The sequence below is a fragment of the Equus quagga genome, chromosome 13 (genome assembly GCF_021613505.1).
Source record: "Equus quagga isolate Etosha38 chromosome 13, UCLA_HA_Equagga_1.0, whole genome shotgun sequence".
Lineage (NCBI taxonomy): Eukaryota > Metazoa > Chordata > Mammalia > Perissodactyla > Equidae > Equus > Equus quagga.
Window position 1 is genome coordinate 29,731,101 of NC_060279.1, and position 18,000 is coordinate 29,749,100.

An 18,000-nucleotide genomic window follows, 5' to 3' on the forward strand; every position below is an offset into this window, starting at 1 on the left:
ATGAAAGGATTAATTATTTACACTGCCAAACAGAACAAGAACTCTAATTACTGCTATTTATAAATGATTCTTAGACTATTTATAAATGGCTCCTACATATGAGGGATCTCTGTGTCTTCCGCATGATCATCTCCACTCTCACAACAACCCTGCAAGGAGAGTATAAATATCTTCATTAAACAGACAAGGAAACCAAAGGCCATCAAGGTGAAGGAGCTTGCACAGAGCCTGACAGCCAGGAGTTAACAAAGCCAGCATCTGCCTGCTGTGCCGCCTTTGATGACATCCTGTGCTTCCTGCACAGCTCTAGAGAAAAGGATGAGACTGCATTTGTAAATAATTTACTTGTTTCCCTCCCCCAATTCAAGGAAGACATTTATTATTATTGTTACTGTTGTTATTATATCTCAGAGCCTCTTTGTTCTTAATGGTACGCATGTTAAGTTTACATTATTTCTCAGTACCCTCTGATCCTATCTTACGTTTCCAGAATTTTCCAGGTAGTGCTGAGTATACATGTGTTGGACATTAAATTGAAGTCTTCTGTTTTTCCTACTCAATTGTGAACAACGGAGCAGCAGGGCCCTTTCTTATTCACCTTTGAAGCCTCAATTCCTGGCAAATAATAAGTAGCTATTAAATAAAAGTTGCGTGGAACTGCTGTTTCCCCTGTCATTCTCCCACTTATCTCTTTCCTTCCTCCCCTGCTATCATTTTATCACCTAGCTTATTTAACATCCAGTCTAGGGATTGCAGTGGCACCCACAGGCACTATCAACCCCAGCGGTGGCATTCTAGAACAAGAGTGGCCAGCCCCTCCCTAGGCAGTGGTCCACGACTGGCAGGCTCCCCTGCTTTGGGAGCTCAGCAAGCCCTTCCCTCTCTTCTCTCATGGAACACTGGCTCTTCATATTCCTGTTTAGCAGCACTCGTGTTCGGATTCATTAATTAATGAAGATTAATCAATAATTAAGTGTTCTATAGCCACCCAGAGGCCATTTCGCGGTGCAGTGATATATTTATTGCCTCATTCTGTGCAAGGACTCTGGAGCTGTCTGGTACTGCTCATGGGTTGGTTTATTATAGGCTGCCCAATCAGCAACCCAGAACTCAAAGCACCTCCCTCCTGGCCTCTCTTGCACGTAGGGACCTTACCCCAGCCCTCCTGGCACAGCTGCTGTCTGTACCAGCCCAGACCTCTCAATCTGTTCCTTGTAGACTGCAGGCTCAGGTTCCTGAGGGTGATCTGCGCTGGGGCTCGGGCTGGGGCAGAGCCAGACGGCTTGGGAAGAGTGCCCTCCGCATCTTTGAATCCCGCAGGTTTGCCCTGACAGCAGCACTTGGTACTTGTTACTCACAGGAGGCACCGCCATCAAGTTCAGGGCTCCCAATCCTAGTGTTCGGGGAAGGTATCTCCGTGGACTTTGAAAAAGTGAAAATGGAAGGTTAGTTAGTGAGAATGTTGTCATCCATGCCGGAGCACGCTGCTCTCCAGGAATAGCATCTCTACGTCTCAAGGAAGGCGACTGTTCCTTCCAAGTCAGGTACAGTGCACAAGCAAGCAGTACACACCACAGACTTGGTGGTAATCTGCTAATTGATTGGTGTCTGGGGCTCTGATTCTGGCATCAATTAACAGGAGGCCCATCATGCTCTATCACTGCCTAAACCCTTACTTTCCACTCCTGGCTAAATGTTACTCTTAGAGAAGAAGCATTGCCCTATGGGTCCAGGGCAGCATCAGTCTGGGGTGAAAACTGTGCACAAAGTTAGAGACATTCAGCCTCAAGGCTCCCACGACTCTTTTCCTTATATGTATCCAGAGGAGCGGCACGCTGCTCACAGCCCAGTCCTCTCAAACTGTCTACTTCTCGCAACGCCAGTGCTCAGATCTTTCATGCATATTGTTTAAGAGATCAATGACGGTTTAACCAAAGCCGGGTGGGACTTCCAAGCTCCTTCTACATGAAGAAAGATGCCTGTGGTCTGGCATGTTGGGCTTTTATTCAAGAAGGGCCTATTTATTGTAGCTCCCATTGACAATGACCAAGCTAATGAATATTAATAGTTGTGACATAAAAATAGCCACCACTAATTGAGTACCTACTGAGTTCCAGTCTCTATGTTAAATATTCCCAATGAACAATGAAGGGAGCTACAGTATGAGATAGAGAAATCACAGTGGGAGGAATAAAGGATTATAAGTGGAACTGAGCTGCTGCAAACACTTTCTATTGATTTCTTTCTTTTCTGCTCTTCCCTCTCCTATAGCCGATTTGGTAAGGTGGATATGGAGGAGCTAATTAATTGGAGCTGCCCTCACCCTTGGAAGGCCCTGTGGGACCAGGATGAGCACAGGGAAAGGAGGCATGGGGCAAAGTGGTCAGGCCTACCTCTACTTTAGCTATTAGGGGAGCAGGAAAACAGGTTTCCAGACTAATTATACATGAGGCTAAAGCACCCGTCAGTCATGAAGAATGTTATTAGACTGGAGAAACCTCCATAGTTTATATCCCATTGATGGTAGAACAAGATTTAGGAATTCAGGATCCTGATCACAGCCCTTTCTAAGTGAGAGGGACAAACGTAGGTATGATCATTCCTATTTGATGAGTGAAGAAACTGAAGCTCAGGGAGGTGAGTAACTTACTTATGGTCACACAACTAGTGAGGGGTTGAGTTGCAAGTCAGCTCAGTCTAACTCCAAAGTTCTATCTATGGGAGAGCAATGGAAATATGATTTTCTTCCCATTATGAAAAAGCATTCTCTCCTATTGACTGTATCCTACTTTTATAAAAGTTCACATCCTAAAATGTTTCCCATGATGCTCATTGTTTGTACATTAATGAATGAAGAAATTTCTTTGAATCTCAGTTTTCATATTTGAAGATCTAAATTCTTCACGTGAGAAGATTGTGACCCCAAGTATTCACCTTATTCATTTGTGCACAACCAACAAGCATCATGTAAAACTTTCATAGATTTTAAGCTATAACACACACCAGGCTGCTTTTCTTGCCATGAAATTAAATATTGTTAGGATGCAGAGTCTCCACCTCATCAAAAAAAGGCTAGCTCCTACTCCTCGGATTGGGTGACTTGTCAAGCTATTGGTGCAGTCCTTTTTCTTTGAAGGACCACAGCTTCTAGAAGAGTAGAAGGCAAGCCATCGCATCTCCATGGTTCCAGGGAAGAAAACAGAGTGCCATAGGCTCAATCTCAGATTTCCTATTTTTCATCATTTTTGAAATATTTTTTATGCCCAACCTGGTTCCAAGATGGTCTGCAGTTAGCAGTAAGAACTCTCATGATGCTATCAGCTTAGGGAGATAAAGGAAGAGAAGAAGGTATATGTGTTTTTTAAAAAGTCAGCAGCAAAAGGTTTTTCTTGTGCCTCTACCTCTCTGACATAAGTGGAGTCCTGGGGTGGATAGACTAGAAACCTGGGACATGCAGGCCAGTGTACCTTGTCCACTGGCTTCATTATGAAGCTAATGGAGTAATATTGGAGGTGGCATATCAAGACATTGCTCAAACACATGACAAGCAACAAATCTGAAGATTCCATGCGGAGCAGTGGAGACCAGGTATGCACCTATGAAAGGGTAGAGGAGAACAAGTAGGAGAGAAAAGGTTTGAAGAGAGGGTAAGAAGCTGATAAGAGAGATTTCAGTGACTTTTTATGAGATGTCATGATCTCAGATGCTGGAAGAGAGAGAGAGGGCAATTAAAATTATTCACCAAAAGGAGATAGTTTCCATGCAGGGGTGTCTAGTTGAGATGTTGCAGGTTTTCCATGCTGGAAATATGATCAACCATTATCTCCCTCAAACTCTCATTCCCCTTTATATAAAGTACAGTATAACCACTCTTACCTACTTTCTTCCTGTCTGAGGAGATAAAACAGATCTCCTCCCATTCACAATAACCAATGCACACATCACTTCATCCCATATCCCCCACCTCCTCCAACATATCTTCTCTTTTCCTGTGGCTTCTTTTATCTCTCTGTTGGCTTTGTCCTTAACCTACAAGCATTCCAGCCACTCATATCCTCTATTGGACCCAAGTTCTTTTATATCTAGTCACCAATCTCATTCTTTTCCTCATCTTGAGTCAGCTACGGACCATACCTTCAGGTCTCCTTTTCCCATCACTCCTCAACTTGCTCTCTAGTCCCACCAATACATTGGCAAAGTCCTAAAAAACCATAATGTTGCCTTTTTCTGAGGATCTGTGTCAATCTTTATCTTCCTGGATTATTGTTTTTCCTTCTACAACATCTTCAGTCTTCCTAGACACTTATAGAAGCTCTCACAGTCACAAGATTTAGGGGTGTAGGTATATAACTTTCTGCTGGTGGCAGAAAATGAAAATCTTTCAATTCATAAACATCATCCTTTTTGGTTTAAAGCTCTGAATTTTGCTTAACTACATAATTAGTTTCATGTGTTTTTTTCTTCGCTTTTTTCCTATTCTTTTCACCCGGGTAATCATGGCATTGAGGGAAAGGATATCTGATTCAAAGGGTCTCAGCATGCTTGGTTTTGGGGTGTCAGTGTTCAACTTCACTGCATCCCTGATGACATGTCTGAAGTTCCACCAAGGTCAAAGTCCAAGTTCCCTGGGTCTCTTGTCCAAACTTGGAGGCACTTGCAGAACCCTCAGACTGTTCTCCACCACTTCTGTACTGCCCTGGGCACTCTTTCTGCCTTGCCAATGCCATGCTGGAGTCTGAGGCAGTCTGTGAGCCTACCCTTGTACCCAAACACCTCCCTCAGATATTGATAACAGCCCATCCACGCTTTCTAGTAGAATCAGAGCTACTTGAGAGGCTTGGCGTCTACAAGACTACAATACTTTCACTTATCCCATTGCTAATATCTGAAAAAGCTGGAGTTACACATGATTTGACCTCAGAAAACCTCACCCCAGAGTGCGCCTATTCCTGTTTGTCATGTCCGCCGTTCTCGCTTTGTTTTGTTAAGTGCTTGATCATTCTGGATTGGTCTTCCTTCACAGTGATGCTAAAAGCAATTAAAGTAACAGAGCTGAAGGTATGATCCGTAATTCCTCAATTTATCACCCTTTGCTTGACCTCCCTACCACACGCCATCTCTTTTGGGATAACTGCCAAACCAGAGGTTGTTTTCAGGATTGAGACCCAATTAGATTTATCACTAAAAGAAACAAAGTAACTCAGGCCATTTAGTGCCAGTTCTATAAAAGAGAAGGAGTTTAACTCATGATTGAGAGAAGAAAACTAACATTCAGATCTAATAGCTTGTCTCAGCCTGGCTTGGTGTGGTCTCAAGCAGATGATGCAAAAACCCCTAACTTCTCACTGGTTCAGGCTCAGATGTACGCCTGAAGAGCAACTATCTATTTGTAATAAGAATTTATGCCAATCCCAGATCAGAGAAAGTTAAAGGAAAAGTCAGGGTTTTATCCTCTTCTTTGAATATAGACATGTCTCAGGCAAAAATTCAGAGAGCAGAAACTGGTAGGCCCTCACAGATATTTACACAAGCTAAGAAAGACAGTTAGGTTCTTCCTTTCATCAAACATGCTATTATCTGCATATACCTGGCAGTGTTCCAAATTCTACTCTCCTAGAAGTACAATTAGGTGTTTGTGTAGTAAACTCAGACATGCCTGAAAAAAAAGCATAATGTCTATTTCCTAACTTGTCATGTCACAGTTTGGAGAACTGTGTACCTCACATTTTGTTCTTTCTGGGCCTGACTGATCCCAGTGCCTCACTCAGGGAAATGTCCTGAGATGATGCCATAAATCAAAGAGTCATCCTCTCAAAGCTGAATCACTTCACCCCAAGATGCTGAATCACCTAATCTCTGCTAACAGAAACAGTTGAGCTCTTGGGTCCTCAGTCTCTGTCATAGTTGAGTCAGAAGTTAAAAGTAGAAGAGAGAGAAAAGTGGGTCAGGTTGCTTTACCACCACCATCATCATCATCATGGCTGTTGCAAATGTGGGTTGATGATGTAACTCCAGCACACAACACTGTGTTAAGCACTCGTCCATGTAGGTCAGATGCTAAGGCAATGAAGCAGATCAGAATATTCCACCCCAATATATGCCATCTGGGCATAAGGATTATTTTGAGCTAAAGGCATTTAAGCAGCAGCAAATGCAAAAAGAGCTCTTTGTCCTCCACCTATCTGCCTAAAAGTAGGACATAAATTTCTTTTCATGAAAGTGTTCCCCCTTTCCTCTCCTGCACCAGCAGAACAACCGTTATTACTGGAGACAGAAATAGGCACCAAGACGGGTCTGCACAAACAAACCTTACTGAGACAATCCTTATCTTCCATTAGTTTTCCATATATATATATATATATATATATATATATATATAATACCTTCCTACAATCTACCACCCTTGAAACTCAAATGCCATGTCCTTTGTCTTGTCACTTCCCCACAACTTTATCAAAACTTATCTTTATCAAAACATCTTAACAAAACTTTATTTGTTAAGATGGTATATAGGTCCCCAATTCTAATCACCTCTTTGAGTTACTCATCACTGAGTTCTCCCGCAGGTATGCACATTGTATACATATATAAACTGTGTTTTTTTCCTCCTATTAATCTGTCTTTTGTCAGTCTAATTTTCAGACCCCAGATTATGAATCTAAGAGAGTAGAGGAAAAAAAGATATGTTTGCCTCCCCTGTAGGACCAAAGGGAGGACCAGATAAAGTTTTATTGTTAATATATACGAGGAAATACTGATGCCTACATCTGTGGAGATGCTAAAATTTACCAGAAGCAGATTCAGAACCTTGCCATTTTTGATAGACTTCATCATCTGACTGAACAAAAACTGAACAAAAGTCTGCAGGTGAATGGATGGTGACAGCAGGAAGTTCCAGGTGAAGTCACACTTTTGCCTTAGGTGTGGCAGGGAATGCAATGAATCCTTGGTTCTTCAGGCAAATGCCAGCTTCCTCCAATTCCAACTCAAATCTTCTCCCGTGAAGCTATGGGTCATTCCTGGTGCGCGGAGTAAGTTACTTGTTTAGTCAGGAGCTACAGAGTAGAGCTAACATTTGAGTTTACCATTACTGAATCAGATACCTCCTGTGACGATTTCAACATGAGTTTTAAAAAACAAATAAAAGAGCTTTTATTTTTACAAATTGGAAGCTTATCCAGGTGTGCTTTACTTGGAATAAACTTGTCTTGCAAAACTGGGGGCATATCATTGTGATAAAGCATATCGTTATTTTACAAAATATGGAGCCTTAGTCTAAAGACAACATCAGACCGTAACACTGCATACGGTGTAAAATGGAGGCACTTGACAAAATACGGTATTAAACAATACACATCACTGTATCTAAAGGAGAGAGGAAAAAGGAGACCCAGGAGTTTTTAATTTACTGACAGGAGCACATTAGGCAGTGTCAATTCCTCAGCTTAGTAGATGGTGAAGAGTTGAGAGTACAGAAAAAAAAGTGAGACAAAGACAGTAGCAGAAGGCAGAGGCCAGAGAGGAAAAAGGCTATAAAAGTTAAAGGAGGACTACTGATCCAAGCCACCATATCAATGCCTCTATCCCCAAAATTTTAATTTAAATCTACTATAAAATTTTATATTATCTGTGATTTCATAATGAGACATGGTGCAGAAAATGAAAACAACAGCAGCAGTATGATTTACTAAATTTACTTAAAATGATCTCGCTTGAGATCATGAGACACACCAGTGTTAGAATTTCTTTATAATCCAGAATCTTGAAGCATAAATCTTAGAAGAAATGACCCTTCCTGCAACAGGTCAAAAGTTATACCACTTTCTCTTGTGTGACTGCAGAAAAAAAGAAGATTATCTTATGGATCTTAATTTCATGGGGTTAGGAAGCTTGGCCTATGGTTAATTCAGTGTTTTTGCTTTGAAAAGCTAGCAGAGGTCCTCAATGCCCCTCCAAGATGGAGAGCTCAGCTGCCTGTACTTCCCCACCTCCAAGCCCGGTGTTTGTATGGAATAATGAGTCCCATAAGCTTGGGCCTGATAATGCTTTTATAATGTAAAGGAGGAAAGCCAAGTAAAGTGGATTTGTGCATCCCTCTAATGAAAAGTTGGCCTGTCTGTTTTTATCAGACTAATGAAGCCCCTACCCCATTCTCTGGCCGAATGTAAGCCTCACAATGGAGACAGTGAGCTCTCTGCAACACCTCTCCTCCACAGATGCTATCTGCCAGCTCTCTTTGCAGAAGAGTTCATTTTAAAGGGATCCTGGCTTGATTAAGGCTTTGTGAGCCTCCCAGCCTCATTACAAATCAATGGAGATGAACTGAGTGTTTAAAACTCAAAAGCCAAGCTAACAAAAGCTGACTTATTACAAGCTAAGGGGTTGGGGCTCTCCTGAGTGTTTCAGCTTTGTTTTATTTTGTATTTCAGCCCCCTTTCCCCTCCCCTCCTCTTCCTGGCTACCCCCAACCCAATCCATTTTCAGTGGCAATATCCAAGTGCCTTGCAAGATCTTATTCCTCCTCCCTTATTTCCTTTTATCTGAAATTGCACCCTCTAGAAGAATAATATTTCTTACTGGAGAGCATGCCCCACTGTGACCAGATGAGTTTCCTGAATAATAGGGAAAAGGTCCCCCTCCCCCATGCCATGTAACTTTAGTTTTTCACACAGGCATTAATGATTCTGGTATCTTTTGGAAAACCTCCTGCTTATTGTTTCCCATTTACTGACTCCCCCACCCATAGCCTTAACAGACTCATAAGAGGGAAATTGGAAATATTTGACCATCCTTGAAGAGAATGCATGAGTTGGCGTAAACCTACTTCCAGATCCTTCAGCAGTTTCAGACACCTCTTCTCTGCCTTTCTCCCTCAGTCTCTCTTTTCTCTGAGAAAATTGCACTTAGAGTGTTTTTCTGCTCCATATTCAGAGATAGGAAGACGCCAGAACTATAGTGAGATGATGAGAAGCCCTATGTCGGAAGAAAAAAACCCAGAAACATCGAAAACAAAGGGAGCTTCAAATATCACTGTAAAAATCAAGCCTCAAAAGGTCTGGGGCCGCTTCTTTTCCTAAGAAAGACTGGAAGGATCTATCCTAATGGGATACCACTCCCTTGTCTTCCCCTGTGGAAATAATAACAGCCAACATTGATTGTGCATTTACTCTGTCTCAATCTTGGTAGTAAGCACTTTACATGCAGTATTTCATTTAATCATCACAGTAATTCTATGAAGAAGTTTCGATTAATATTTGCAATTTATAAGTGTGGGGACAAGAAAAAAAGAAGTATATTTTCCACATCACACACTTAGTAAGCAGGGACCGCATTGAAACCCAGGTCCAGCTCTGACTCCAGAGCCTATGAGCTAAATCACTGCACCAATCTGCTTCTTTATAAGGTTGAAGCAAACAAACAAAAATCTTAAAAAAAAAAAAAAAATTTGCTGAACTAAACCCCAGTAGGGTCTTTGCGATCCAGCAACCGGTTTACAAATGGCCACTTTCTGTTTTCCACACCATCCTCCCCACCGCATTCTCAGAAGTACTCTGCTCTGCCCATCTCTGACTTGCAACTGTCTACTCACAGCTTCTTCCAACAGAAGAGCCCAGACTTCGGAGTCAGATGCACCACATTTAAACCCCAGATCCTTCAGTTACCAGTTGAGCGTCCTTGGGCAATTTGCCTAATGTTTGTGAGTTCCCACTTTCACTTTTGAAAAATGAAGCTGGGGCCATGTGAAGATTAAAAGGTGAAAACATGTAAAAGGCATTTAAGAAATGCTTCTTTCTTAAGGTCTTTTTCTCTTCTTCCAAATCCTCCAAAAAACGGTCTGCAAAACTAATCCGCAATAATGGCTTCTAAAGCTTAATGGGTTACCTTTCCCAGGGGCAATTGCATTTTAACAGACTAGAATGCTTTAGGACAAAAAGAATGGGTTTCTAATTACAGAATTAGATTTATTGGAGGGAGGGGAGTCCATACCTTTCAAATCTTTCCAAGTGATAGATAGACGCCTGTCTTCATTTGTGGGTAGATAATACACCTACATGAATCGCAAAACTTTGAAAACTTTTTCATTGATGTAGCAACAACTATCACCTACACAGGCCAAGGGGACAAGGAGAGATACTTAACAAATGCCCAACTGTGATTCCTTCATCTGGGAATCTGACCTCCATTCCAGACTCTCCATCACTCAATCCTTTTCCTTTCTTTCCTTGCACAAAGAGTCAGAGAGTCTTACTGTTGGCCATACAAAAGAAGAGTAGCTTCAAAGTACAAGCAGCTTAGGAACAAATGGCAGCGGCAGAAAGGATTATAAATTGTCACAAAGTTATCTCTCCAATAGCTTTTTTGACTGCAAAGATGTCAGGGAACAGGCCCATACAGCTCTCTCACAGTTGTGAGTTCCAAAGAAATTTCCTCCTGGAATTATGGCACTTTGTCACCACCCTTCATTGCATGCATGCGTATAAAAGCTGTGTTGTTCATGCCAAATGAAACTTTTAACAGCCAATTGACTTTCTCTAATTCAAGACAAGAACTAAGCTCTTCCAGAAATTCTTCTGTTCTGCCCCAGATTATGATTATTCCCTCTGGACAAAAGTTGCCTCTTGGGAAGTTCATGGGCAAAGCAAATTTGGCTCCTAGCACAGGACAATATCCAGCAGGGAGTTATAGTACTGAAAGCATCAGACATTGCTCAGGGCTTAGGCCTGTGTCTGAAATGGAGCATCTGGCAGACCAGGGCAGTGAAGTCCTTTGGTCTCTGCTTCCACTCCCAGCACACTGCTCAATCTAATTTATTCATTCACCAGCATTTATTGAGCAACCCCCACTTGCCAGGTCTTCAAGGTGGGGTCAAATCAGAATTTCACTGAGGCTTGTTCTTACCGAGTAGTCTGCAGCTGTCAAGAGAACTGGATGTGCAGACCAAGGCCCAAGTAGCATCTGTAGCTGCTCCCTAGCGAAAGCCCTGTGGAGGATTCTGGGTCAAGTACCAAGTGGAGCCTGACAAATGGTTTTTATGAATCCTGACCTCACTCAACAACCAAAGCACTTGTCGTTTTAGAAAATTTGGTTTAGATAAAGAGCTGGAAGGCAAGCAAACCTCTAACATTTTTTCGTTTGTTTTTGCTGTTTTTTGTTTCTTTGCTTTGACCTGTTTGCTTTTTGTGTTAATATAAACGTCTGCCATACATATACTATTGATCTCCACAGAACTAACTGCCTAATTATTTTTATCGTTAATTTCTTCCTTTGGAAAAGGAGTCAATTTATTTAAATAAAGAATCATAATAAATAACATTAAATAAATAAATACATAAATAAATTTATTTAAATAAGGAATGTTACCAAAGAGGAGTAACAAAGCTATGATGGTAGCAATTACATTTTCTTCTTTGCATTGACCACTTGATTTTTTAAAATAAACTTTTCATTGTTTACTGTATTTTTCAATTTTAGATTTATAGAAAAGTTGCAAAGGTAGTATAAAGAATTTCCATACGCCTTTTATTCAGTTTCCCCAAGTGTTAACTAAATCTTACATAACCTTGATGAATATGTCAAAAGTAAGCAATTAACAATGTTACAATACTATTAACTAAACTACAGGCTTTATTTGGGTTTCAGCAGTTTGTTTTCACTGATGTCCCTTTTTTTCCTTCCAGGATTGAATCCACCATACCATATTGCATTTAATACACCATTTGCTTTTAAATTATTATTAATATTTTCAACTATTAAATGTATGAGCTCTAAAATAGAAGCAACTCACAGGTAACTTCAATTGGAACATTCTTTCTAACCAAGGTAGAGTCAACAAGATAATTATTTAATTTTTTTATCAGTTAACTATGGATAAGCTTATTAGAGTATTGTCAACTTAATTATGGTCACCAAGATCTATTAATGGAGGAAGGAATAGAAGAAACTTCATGTAACAGGAGCCATTTAAAAACTGTAGCACTGATGATCACACTCTTACAGCATAAATGGGTGAGGAATCATGCTTATGGTTAAAGGCCACTTTGCAATATCAACATGTAATTACGGATAAAATGTCACATTTAAGCAAAATTGTGCTGGTCTTTTGCACGTTGTCAGAAAAAGTTGAACTTTTCCTGATATAATCAATAACTACTATAAAGGCAAATTTGTCTTTAAAATCTGCTACACAGACAGCACATGTGGTGTTACTTTATAAGAAATTTGAACATTGAACCAAGAAGGCCAATACATATCTTAGGAAATAGTTCAATAAAAAGTTTAAATGAGGGGCCGGCCCCGTGGCCGAGTGGTTAAGTTTGCACACTCCACTGCAGGCAGCCCAGTGTTTCTCAGTTCAAATCCTGGGCGCAGACATGGCACTGCTCATTGGACCACGCTGAGGCGGCACCCCACATGCCACAACTAGAAGGACCCACAACTGAGAACATACAACTATGTACCGGGGGGCTTTGGGGAGAAAAAGGAAAAAAAATAAAACTTTAAAGAAAAAACAAAGTTTAAATGATGCCAACTCCCAGACAAACCAATGGCACAGAGCAGCAGCAGCATCTAAATTACTGTAAAACCTGTTCGGGTCTCTCATTCCCTAAACTACTTCTCCCAAGGCATTTATGAACCATTCTTCCTATTAATCAATAATCATAATCCCTTAATTTTATAGGATTTATTTATTTATTTATTATTTATTTATTATTTAAATAATTTATTATTTATTACATACATGAATCCATTTATTACCTTAAGGAGAACTCTCTTCTTTATGATCCTATAAGGACTCCTTATTCTGATTTTGCTTGGCTTCTTGCTCTTGGCTCTACTTCCGATGTAAAGTTGTTTTCCTGTTTCTTTGAACTCAGTGTTGGTATTTTGTCTTCCCAGCTCGATCCTCAGATTTCTCTTAAGCACTTGGCTTAGAATCAATCTATTTTTTTCCTACTTTGGGCTACCCGGTATTGGAAACCTTGCATTACTGGACCCTCAAGTCACACATTCCCAACTTTCCCTGTTCCCATGATCAAGCTTGTATAGGCTCCATGTTGATATTTGATAAGCTATAGTACAGCACTGCCTGGAATAATGTGTTAATGCTTGATTACAGTCAGAGAATAACTACCAGAACTGCCAACATTTCTTACTACAAAGGAAAATCTACCCTAACCACATAGTATTTGCCAGTTTCCTTAGTATGGCACCACTGCTACAGGTGGGAGGAGTTTATTCAAATGGGTTTCCTATGTCTGTTTGTGAAATTGAAGGAATATTCAAATGGCATCAGGGAAGAATAGGAAAGGAAAATGGAAGACAAAGCAAAATAGTGGAGAGAAGACAAAATAAAGAATCAACAATTTACCCAGGAAGAGACTCTGTTAACTTAAACTATGGTCATATTGAAAATATAGTTTTAAAAAATTGGTATGGAGGCTGGCCCGGTGGCACAGCAGTTAATTTCACATGTTCTGCTTTGACCCCTGGGGGGTTCCCTGGTTTGGATCCCGGGTGCAGACCTGTGCATCGCTTGTCAAACCATGCTGTGGCAGGTGTCCCACATATAAAGTAAAGGAAGATGAGCACGGATGTTAGCTTAGGGCCAGTCTTCCTCAGCAAAAAGAAGAGGATTGGTGGCAGATGTTAGCTCAGGGCTAATCTTCCTCCAAAAACACCCCAAAAAACCAGTATGATTATCTTTTCTTTTTAGCTCTTATGATCCAAATTCCTTAGCCCATAGTTAGCCAGTCATAAGTCTTGTGGACCACATTCCTTAGTCCCTAAGTAGACTTCCAGACAGTCACAAGGGCCTCTGGTAATGCCAGAACCCCCCATATAGACTAAGTGGGCGGCTCACTGGACACCATGAACTTCTGAAAATTGGTGATGGGAGATACTGTCTGGGTCTTTGAGCAGAGGTTTACAATGGAGATGCTGCTTATGAGGCCAGTGTGTTTATCTCAGGACTCAGGCTATAATGCAGACCCAAAGATGGGAGTAGAAAGGTTCATAGCAAAGTATAAAAACAAAATCCATTGTGGCTGCAATCTGGAGGTCCGAGAATAAAAAATATTTGAGGCCAAAGTGGAGAAGATGGTTATAAGTGGTTTTGTAGCATAAACACAGCTGGAGACTTTTTATTTAAATGAACCGAAAGGGCAGCTTTTAAAAGAAAAGCTCATCTTGAGATTCATAAAACTGCACCCATTGCAAAAGCCTTGGCCAGCAAGCACAGTAAAACATTCAGGACAGCTGAGGTCAAAGAGTCTTTCACAAATATATTAAGGAAGAAAGGCATACTAGAGAGAGAGTAGTCTACCGATAAATCAGAAAAGGGATGAAAATCATGATGGCTCAAAAATGACTGAGTTACTGAACTGACATATGGTCAAAAAAATAGATGTTAGCAACAAAGCTAAGGAAAAGCAGTCTGAGTTATTAGAAAGCAATGAATACTTTGTACATATAAAGTAGCGATTGATGGAAAGCACTATTAGAGAATATTTGAAAAATCTGAGGTGTAAATCAGTAGTCTGGGAGGAAACATTTCTCAGCTCAAGCCAAAGATGATCTGGTCCTTTACCATGCAAGTGGCGCTAACTGCAATTCTTACTAAAACAAAGGGGGGATATCTGTAACTGTCACCAAAAAGAGCTATGGAACCAAAAACCAAAAAGCAATCATGAAGAAAAGAGAGTAGGAGGCGGGGCATGGGAAACAATTTTTTGATAAAATTGAAAAAGGCCGATGTCATGGAAATATGGTATATCAAATATGTTGGAGGAATAATTTCATAGTTAGCTAGATGCCTGATAGAGAAAAAAGAAATTGACCAATAATTTTGGAACATGCACTTTAACATGTCAGTTCCTTTTTGCTCGAAGGGAGAACACATTGGAAATACACCTACTGTTTACAAATCCTACACCAGGTCCATGAAAGATCTTCACCAAAACCAAGATTGAAGCCAGGGACACAAACCACCCTTCACAAGCAAATTCATGTGCATTTGATTGTGAACAAAAGAAAATCGGACTCAAACTGGTCTCAAGTTTAATACAGTACTTAAAATAAATGGAATTTCTGAAAGCAGGGTTAGCTACAGTGAGCTTGGTATGGAGTCCAATATTGCCTCAAGGACCATTTTCTTTTTATTTCTTTGTTTTATCTTATGTGCTATGGGATGAATTATAAGCCTGACTTTATCATGGCTCCAAGATAGCTGCAGGAGCTCCAACAGTTAGATGCTTCCTCATTTACATCTGCAGAAGAGAGATGAGACCTTCATGCCAGCATCCCCAGAAGAACTCCTGAAATTCATTCCAATTGGACTTTCTTAGGCCACATTTTCAGTACTGAAAGCATTGCTCTGACCAGGATATGAAGGAAGAGAGTAGTGGAATGTACCAGTTGGCTTTGCCTACGTCATGTACTTGATTTCCTCAACCAGAGGTCAATTCAGCCTCCTTAGAACCACATGGATCTGGATCTCCAAAGCAAACAGAAGCTTTTTAAGATGGGATGGGGGAAAACATGGAGGCTATCAAACTATCAAATATCCTCTAGAAGGTTAGATAGACAGAGGCGCATCCAAAGACTCAAAGAACTAGAATAGCTAGACTTCCTTTGAAGCCAGTCCCCTTAATGTCCAACATCCAATTCTTCATCTATCCAAATGTTCCCCCTACCAGCAAATTGGGGCTGGCCAAACAAGAGACCATTTCCATTGGACTAGAGCCAGATTATAGTATTTATTCCAGACATAACTGGAAGAGGAAATAAAGTTTAAGAACTTGATGAGAGCCTACCAAAGATCATTGGTGGAAGATAAGGTTTCAAATATGGAAAGATCTAGTCTAAGCAAGAAGCTCTTGGTATCATAGGCAGAATAGAAGCCAAAAATGGAGTCTGATGTACTCAGCTGGGTGGAAACGGTCCCACTAATCCATGCACTCAATCTGAGCTCTTTGAGCCACATAGACAAAGTATAAAAACTCACAGTGTTCAGATCAGCCCCCTTCGAACCTCCCTTATTCATTCCCATCATGCTTTCACACTGATCCTGTTTCTTTTGAACAGGAGCTATCTTCCAAGAGCTCTAAAACTCATTTCGGTGTTTGGCTGGCATGTCCTAGGTTCTGGAGGCAAAAGACACATGAGAGCCACAATGCTATGGTTGACATAAGAGCAGGTCTTTAGCAATAGTTATTGAACTATCTTGTAGACGTTATTGTAGAGCCAGCAAGAATGGCCTACACCTTCTCGGTATTGGCTCCTGATCAATATGTCAAGTGAGGAGAACCCAGCAAGTATCTCCCCCGAAAGCATATTTCTGTTAAATGTGAGGGGATCATGGATACAGCTGAAAGATTGGCTAAGCAAAGTAGCTAATAAGCTCAGTTATAAATTTTATTGATTTCTCTCCCTCACCTTGGTTTAGTTTGTCTTTGAATTTTCAGGGATAGGGAGAAAAACACCATAAAATTAAATACAATTAGGCACTCCTTGAAATGACATTTGTATTTATAATTCTCAAAATGAGGCTCTTGTATCTTACAGTTCAAGTACACATTTTCTTGTGGAGATTTTGCCTTATGAGGTTATGTTAAAGTTTCACTATATGCGAATATGTGGATGTGTATGGTGCATTAATCATTTTAAATCCCAGGGGGAGTCTGTTGATTGTCTGTCTGCCCCCTCTCTCTTTTTCCATTTTTCTGTTCATCTGTTGCTTGTTTTTTTCTTCCTCCCTCCAGTATGTTTATGCATTCAGAGAAGAGTCTTCTAGGAAAATAATGGAAGGGAAAAGCTCGTGATTTATCATTACGCTATAATGGGTGCCCTGCTTCCGCTGAAGGAGGTCAGCTTCTCTTAGAGATACCACAGTCCCTTCTTATTAACGTTCTGTTCCCGCTAATGGCTTGGGGTAGGGCAGCCAGGTCTTACAAGGAAGGCATTTACGAAGAGCACTTTGTTTAATGGAAGCTGAGGTTTTTACAGGGACACACACAACACCAAGCTCTCTGGTGAGAGTGACACACAGATAAAGAACACCCTCTCCCCACCCCTGGCAAAAAAAAGAGCTTTTTAAAAATCTGTGTGCCCTTTTTCATCAATCCAATGCTCAGTTGTCCCTATGTCTTTCTGATTCTTGTTCTGAAATGCCTCTATAATTATTCCTCCTTTCCACTTTCACTGGCCTTCATCATTTCAGACTTTCCATCATCTCTCTTTTGCTTTTTAATACAATTTTTTTCTTCAGTCTACCCTATTTCCAGTTATCTTCTTAAGTCACTGGTTTCATCACATCACTGCCATGTTGAAAGGCTTTACACTTACAAAATAGAGTTCAAATTCTTTAGCTGAGGTCCTTTCCAGCCCCTTCCAGGCCCCATCTTCCTTAAGCTGCAGCGGCACCGAACTGCCTTCTATGTCTTAAAACTGGAGCCCAGGGGATGAGAATATGATTGGAAAGGGTGCCATAGGAGGATCTGAAAGAATCCAGATTTAATTGTGTAAAATGGCGAAGAGAATAATAGCTTGCCCTTTCCGAATGCTTTTTAAGTCATGTGGAGACACAGACTACCTGAGGGCACATTCATCTTTGTGTTTCTACCCTTGACACAGTGCTTGGACCATGGTGAGCATTAAAAAATTATGTAGTAAATGATTGAGTGAATGAGTCAGTGAAATTCCAAGGTAAATAAGAAGAAAAAAGAATTACATATCGAGCCTTAATTTCAAAGTGTGGAGCCAAAGGATAAGTAGTTATTTTTCATCTCATCCCCTAGGCAGTGTGTACAATGAGCTTCAGAGAACGGTGCCAACGTCATTGTCCATTTGATACCATGTAAGTTCATCCTAATTATTCTCTTTAATATAAGCGATCCATTATGACTGTAAACTGGGTAAAATGTCACATAGGGACATTTGCCATAAGATGTGACTTATTATCACTTTCCAGAAGAGGGTCAAGAGGCAGAGGTTTGCCAAGGT